This window comes from Olea europaea, chromosome 6, assembly GCF_002742605.1.
Source record: "Olea europaea var. sylvestris chromosome 6, O_europaea_v1, whole genome shotgun sequence".
Lineage (NCBI taxonomy): Eukaryota > Viridiplantae > Streptophyta > Magnoliopsida > Lamiales > Oleaceae > Olea > Olea europaea.
This window is the reverse complement of record NC_036242.1, coordinates 15956063-15964033: the sequence shown is the minus strand read 5'-3', so window position 1 is coordinate 15964033 and position 7971 is coordinate 15956063. Positions and strand designations below refer to the sequence as shown.

General features: G+C 40.0%; 1 long non-coding RNA gene across 1 annotated transcript; it reads right to left on the bottom strand.

Moving 5' to 3' along the window:
• Window positions 1-1053: 1053 nt before the first annotated feature.
• Window positions 1054-1476, bottom strand: LOC111396515. Its single transcript, XR_002703019.1, has 3 exons — window positions 1352-1476; window positions 1217-1267; window positions 1054-1113 (listed from the first exon to the last, which is right to left on the bottom strand). It is a non-coding gene; the product is annotated as an uncharacterized LOC111396515 (long non-coding RNA).
• Between the last annotated feature and the right edge of the window lie 6495 nt (window positions 1477-7971).

The following is a 7971-nucleotide window of genomic DNA, read 5'->3' as shown; positions in this document are numbered from 1 at the left end:
AGAAATATAACCAAACCCAACCCATTTAATTGCAAAAATGGACCCAAACCCCTTTGACATGCTCATTTAGAGATATTCGACCGAATGTGACAAAATCTGACAATATTATGTTTCAATTGTATGTGATATAAACGGTATGGAGAATATTCGTATACTATTCGACATGCTCCTTTAGAATAGCATAAACGTACGACTACGCAAAGACAAACTCCACACAAACTTGAAATCATGTCAAATTACGCCAAAAATACCTCATTTCTTCACTCTCTTCGCCCTCCCCCTGGTGTACGGAGTCTTTGTAGATACAGTAGGACGTCGGACGCGTGTCGATGGTCGCCTCTTTGTGGTGGGTGGGTCATTGCATTGCACGGGTATGCTGGCCTCCCCCAGCATGTTTGTCGCACTGCCTACAAAACAATTCCACTTTAATTAGCACTTCATCCATTTGCATCACGAATTTGGGTTAGGGTGACATGATGAGTTCTCCATCGCAAAGTACTTACCATCCACCTCAGCTACGCCACTAGCGGATGCAACAGGTTTGTCCAAGAGGTTCCCTGAACCACTGGAAGACACTTCGTCATCGTGACTGTTCTTTTCTGGTTCGGAATCCATGTGGCATCCACCTAGTATGAAATTAACATGCGACGAAATATTACTAACACTGTATACTTCAAACAATCGAGAATACATACTAGTGCATGAGGTCATACGTAAGTAAATGATCCAAATATTACGCATTACTCTAACCAGTGAAATAGAAGTAATCCACCGTAGTGTATGTACCGTCCGCCTTGGCTACGCCAGTAGGGGACGCAACACCGTCGTCCTCACGTTTCCCTGAACCACCGGAAGTTACGTCACCGTCGTCACCGTTCGGTGCTGGTTCGGATTCCATGCCGGCTCCACCTACGCATGAGTACCAACATACCCAATATTAGAAATCGCGTGTCATTTAGGGTTTACAGTATACACACTTCCGAATGAAGTGAGACCTATGTAGGAAATCAAATATTATGCGTTACTTAAGACACGTACCGTTCCGCTCTTGCATTTCCTTGTCCACATCTTCGTCATGATCGACCGGCAACGGGGAGAAGCCTCTTCCATGCACTATAAAAATAACAATTGCAAAAACGTAAGGGGGTTACGTATTTGCTAGTATCAAATAGTAAAGAAGACATGAAAATGTATACATAGTAATTGATACACATACCTTGCGGTTCCTCACATTCCGGGACAGGGTCGGTGTCGCCTCCATTTCCGTCTAAGTCACAAATCCCATGTGTACTCAATGTCAGCAAACATAAGTAACATATAGTAGATAACAATTTAAATGCAGTACACATACCATGCACTGAAGTAGCTAAAATTGTAGGCTCGTTTGCCGCCTGAGCCGTGGGTGGAGTACTTCTAGAGGGAGCTGGGGGGACGAGGGTAGAAATGAAGTCCTTGACCTTCACAAATTCATCGGTGACGTGCTGCATAATCACAAGCTTCACTGTGCGCAGGTGAATTTTGATGAACGTTCTTTGATCGAGCAATAGTTCCTCCACCTCGTCTCTCGTGAGGCTCGCACCAGAGGTTTGACCTTGTCGTACATGAGATGTGGAGGGTGCATGAATGGGAGAAGTACGTCTGTGCATGGGGCGAGAGGAATATGTCCCAGTCTGCGGTGTACGAGTGTGGTCGTCCTCACTGTCCCCACCGTCTCCCTCGTCCGAGGCCTCTCCATTGTTGTCTCCACTCTTATCACCTCCAGTCTCCTCACTGGCTCCCTCGTCCTCACTGTCCCCCGACTCATCATCGTTCTCGGAGCCTCCTCCACTGGAAACCATTGTGCACTCCCCCTTGAGTTTCCAACATTCCCCCCCCCACTGGGCAAAGGATCTGGGTGAAGCTGTGTAGGGATAATGTCCCTTGCAACATCGTCCAACATAGGTACAGTACGATCTTCAAACGGCAGGAGGGTGGAGATACATGGTTGTCCAAGCTCAACTTTCGTGGGACGAAGCGTCGCGAACACGTGCAGCTGCAACATAAAATAAATTAATGTCACCGAAAATGTAACGAGTAACGACACATGCAGATCGCATGCATGAAACGCAGTCCAATACCTTAATGTTTTTGAAAAATGCATCATACGTCCGATGTTGCGACTGTTTGGTACACGTCCAACTCAGAAGCCGTGGGGATTGATGACCCAATCGTCGAGCAAACCTATCCCCAATTTCTGGTATTGCCTCGAATGCCCAGATCTGTTACAGCAGATAGTAACTGTGAGTTGAACATTAAAGGAACCAATGACAATACATTTCTGATGAAATAATGAATACGTTGTACAAAATTTGTGTGTAGTACCTGCATGGCAATGGGGAAGCCGTGAACTGTATAAGTAACCGCCTTCTCCTTCTTATTTGTGGCATCTACAAATTTTCGTCCCAGTCTGCATCGGAAGCCCCTTATTAGACGAATGTACGATACTCTACCCCAAGGGTAGAAATAGAACATGTCCACATCGTCCACGATCGACGGCGTGGGAAGTTCAATACCGGCATGGCTATCCGGAGCATTGAACACTCTTTCGATGATTAGAGCAAGCCCGAACTTATACCGATCTGCTCGGGGCGTCGACGGCCAGAGAAATGCCTTCTCAAGTTCACCACACGAAATCCTCTCCGTTGATTTGAAGTATTTATCCTTCAACCTCTTCTTTTGTAGAACTCGGTCTATCACGGCGTCATCTGAAAGAAGACCACACATTAAACCCATGACGAGAGCATACTCTTGCAGGCCAAACCTGGCTAAGTGGCCTTGCCCTTTAAACCATATTTCGCTGGCCTTTTCAGTTCATATGCAGCGAAAAACGAGCTGCTGGATTAGTTGGGCTGAGAATTGGAGATCTCGAACCTCGGATAAGAACCCTAGGCATGAGTTACGGAAGTCCGTACGCTGCCGCTCATCGAAATGCTCCAGGACTGTCTTCACGTACCGTAGATTGCTTCGCTGTGAGATGTGGGCCCTCAGCCGCGCATTTTTTGGAACCAGATATTCAAAATCCATGCACCCTCCTGCAGTTGAACATAAATTTAATACGTCAGATGGTAGTATTTGAAGACACACGACACGTCGGGACGGAAATAATAGAACCACATTTCAACGAACAAGGTGCATTGACTAATCAATCAACAAATGTCCGGATCATAGCATTGCAATTATGTTAATGCAAAAGCACACATGCAATGTTGGCACCACTATACAAATCGTGAGATCATACGTTTGAGTAATAGTAATGTGAAACACACGTATGATGTTGCAACGACGGATCAATGAACAAAATCCTGACATCATAGCATAATAGTATTTTTAATGCGAAACTTACGTGCACTGTCGGAACCAAAATTCAACTTGCATAACTAGGGAACAAATGAACTCTCATTCCCGACAGTTCATCGGTGGAGAGGCTCATCTGTCGAGAATTACTGAGCCTAACTATCGGGAACGACAGTTCATCTGTCAATTATTCCATCTGTCGAGAATTTTTGTTGCGAACTGTTGGGAACGACACTTCGTTGGTAAGTCATTTAACACTTCATGTCAGTGCATGGAGAGTGATAGTGTAAAACATTGTGTACATTTTCGAAGTAGTGCATGATACAGTTTTCGACGTGCAAATATGATAAGTACACATCAACGGTCATAGCCAGACTACAAAACACCAGCTCTAACTTAGACAATAGCAATTCAAGACAATATCAATTGAAGACAACAATGTACAAATATGCTAAGCCAAAACACCAACTTTGACTAAGACAATAGCAATTGACGACAAAACTGTAGTAAGCAAAACATATCTAATATTAGGAAGCACAAAATGTAAATTAATCAACTCACATTTCAAACTGTAAACACTCAAAACTTCTGAAATTCAAAAGTTATGTCGGTTTGCACAATTCTGATTCAAAAACAGAGGGAATGAATTGTATGTCCTCGATTGGGATAAAACTGTTCCACAATTTTTGTATTTATATTTATGGCTTGAAATCTTTCAAAATCCATCATATTCTATCTAATCAACGAAATCCTTTTAAATCAACTAGTAATCGAGGACACCTAAATTTAGAAGTATTTCTAAATATCTAGATTGAGGACACTCACATTTTAATGAATTATATTTTACTCTAAATTGAGAAAACTTCAATTTATATTGAGTTTTAAAATCCATGAAACTCTATATTGAGGACACCCCACTTAATCTTTCTCCTTTCCTCAACTACTTCTATAGACGAGGTGTAATGAGCATACTGCCATATGTAAATGCAGTGTATTTATGAGTGAACAAGACCCAGTCACCATCACTTATCAAAACATGAAAAGAAATGCAAAAAGAAATACAACAGTTTCATCAAGATACACTTGATGAAACGTGGTATTAATGCACGTGGTATTCATTAGACTATCTCAGTAGGCACTGATGAACGGGTTCCAGACAACAAGAATGGAACTTGGTTCAGCCTCTGCTTCTTCTTCTTCATCTACTTCTGGTAGGTCAGAATCACTCAATGGCTTGAAGTTTGGCAAGAAAATCTACTTTGAAGATGTAGGTGTTGGAGTGCAGGACAAATTTGGTGGTGGGCCGCCTTCACTGCCGCCCAAGGCCGCCGGACTACCTCCCCCATCACCTACTAAGAAGAGGAGAAGCGGCGTGGTGCAAGGTGGCCAGCCACCAAGGTGCCAAGTGGAAGGGTGTGAGGCAGATCTGAGTGGTGCTAAGGCTTACTATTCAAGGCACAAAGTGTGTGGTACGCACTCCAAGTACCCAAAGGTCATTGTTGCAGGCCTTGAGCAAAGGTTTTGCCAGCAATGAAGCAGGTCAGCTTTGTTTTTTAATTTCCTTTTTTCTCCTTTTTAAAAGAAAAATAAGTACATCCTTTGCCTTATTTAAATGTATACGCATGAGCATGCACACAATAACTTAATTACTGATTTTGTGTGCACACTTGCATATAGTTTATTTGCTACTTTTCTAGAATAATCCTTTTTTTTCCCGTTTAGTTTCATCTTATTGTGTGGATAATGTTTTTGTTGAATTTGATTGTTCGTGTCAAACTCATTGTGTTAAATTTGTCACTACAATGGTGTGAATGATCACAGACTTGCAGTAGACTCTCTGCTCGGGAGTTGGTTTTGTTGATAGTGTTGCTATTCACTTCCTTATCCGAAGGCCTTTTAAAATTTATTCAAGATTTCGGTTGTGACATTGGTGAACTTTAGTGGCATGTTTGATAAGATTGACCATAAAATGTTGGAAAAGGCTAAGAAAGAAAAATAAGCTGAACTTTTGTTCGTTGTATTTTTAGGTACCATATTGATGGAGATCAAGATAGGAATAAAGAAGGAGTTATAGGTTAAATAGAAGTTTAGAATAGAGTTTAATTTCAATTAGATTAGATTAGATTTATTTTGATATAATTATAGTTTATTAGAAGTTTTTTTCTTCTTAACTTCTTCTTAGGTTATTTACTCCATAAATAGAGGGGCTTATTCATTGTAATTAATAAAGATTGATTTTCTTGTCCTCAAAATTTCTCTTCTCTGGCCCACCTTTCTTTTTGTTATTTCTCTTGTTTATTAACAAATTATATGCTCCTGCGTCAATTTCGTATTAGTGAAATTCGTTCTCATTTGACCTATGCCTTCTCAAATCCAAACACCCAACCTCACCTTTTCCATCCAATTCATACATGCCGTAACCTTTCAATACCCATCCAAACTCTATAATCACTTTCAACCAACCTTAGAATAGCAGAAAATACAAGAATCCTATTGGAAGTAGTAGCAGTTCTTACTTCGTTCTAGTGGTTTACATCAGTTAAAAAAACATAAAAACGTCGGAACTGTTTACTAGAAAATAGTAGTGCAATTTAGGTTTCAAATGTTTCGTGATAAGTTGCCTACATAAAGAATCATATTGTAGGACATGAAATATTTAATACTTTTCTATGGGTTTTAGACTTTTAGTAGGTGCCGTATGATAGTAAATTTAGCTACCAATCCTTTGTTTTCTTGTGCTATGCTGATTGTTTGGTGATCTTTTAATAGCTAATATGTTATTTCATAAGTAATGCAACATTAAAAGAGATTTTATTATATTTAGTTTTTAGTTTTAAAATATATTTTACGAAACATTATTATGGCTGATTTACTAGCTTTTATTAGATATTTCTTTCTTAGAATAGAATCTTTAAAACCTATATAAAGGAATCTTTTACATTGTAATAAGGACAACTTTTGAATGAATAAATAATTGATATTTTCTTGTCCTAATTCTTATGTATTTTTGCTGCTTTGTTGGAGGTCAGGCCTCTGCCCCTCCCCCCATGTATGTAGTATGGTCAGGGATCCTAACCCACATCATCCTCCTTTGGAGGAGCCTAAAAACACTCTGAGGATGAGTTGATGATTAATAAATAAATAAATAAACAATTTCTTCCATCAACTCTTTGAAGTGGTGAGAATCTTTTCATGGTAGCATATTAAGTATTCCCCTTTCAAATTCAACAAAAACAATATAAGTTGATATGGAATAGCATAACAACCCAGTAAATGAAAAACATTGCCTTAACCCTTCAAAAAGAGGATACATAACAAGTTCTCTACTCATGACTTGTCTCCTTAGCATACAAATTGTTTGACATCCAGTGACCAAATTAAAAAGGAACATGACAACTTTGAGACAAAAATGACCAAAACTTGGCAAGTTTAAATTTAAAATTATTTCATAATTCCATAGAGGAGGACTGCATTACTCAATACCACCAAGATAATTATACTTCCAAAATCTACACTCCACAAAACCACAATCCCTAATTGTTCAATTTCCTAAATCGAATTCTAAGCTTTCTTCTCAGCCCAGGGAGTTTACCAAGTATAGGCTCACGAAGCAAGCAACAACTGCTTGCTGCGGATTCTGGTAGTACATGTTCCTTCCCAATTCGTATACCTCGTTGATTTGATGTGTATGCAGATTATACAACTTCCTAAATTCTCAGTACAAATTCAACGATATATCTCATCCAAGATGTAGTAGAGCAGTGAAGTTAAGGTAGTACGACTGAAACTGTCTACATGGAGTTCTATTCGATCATTCAAATTGCACAAATGATTATTCTCAAAACTGTGTTAGTGTTTTGATTGTATATTACCTATGTATGTCATTGAATTAAAAAATTTCTGTCAAACCAAGACTCATTAATATAAACAAATTCATCTTCATTTTTTCTCAATAACAGCAAAGCCATATCTATGTAAAATCACAATGAGAATGCTAAAAAGCTACAAGCAGGCTAAACTGAATAAACACTATACTAATGTTAGCACAAAGTTTGTATATAAACGCACTTATCTCCTAAAGAAGCACTCTCCTAACAACTACAGAAGCATCCACTTAAACAAGATAATAATACAGAAAGGAAGTGACAGTATTAACAATTAATAATGACAATACCATAGGAAGCACGAAACTAAAAGAGAATAAAGAACTTCACATGCGAGGGAGGAGCTCACGAACTGAACCAATTTTGCAGAAATTAGAGAGAGAGAGAGAGAGAGGCAGGAGGCTCACAAGTCACGTACTCACGGAGTCTGTTGTCACAAACACGGTGCAGTGGGCCAGTGCCAGAGACCGGAGAGGCTGTGGGTGACCGTCGACGGCAAGAAATAACTGAAACGCAAATTTCCAAAATCTTCAAAGCCGGTGACTCGACGCAGCAACGACGACCGATCTCCCCGACGATCGATGACGGCGATTTAGCCAGACAATAAGAGAGCCGGCGACTGAGACAGAGCGACGGGCGTCCGAATGTGAAAGGCAGAGACGAGAGGGAAATGGAGAAGTCAAAATTGGAGAAATTAGGTTTGCAATTGCATTTTGCTCTCGTCTGCCGTCATTTGAGATTCTGCCACAATACA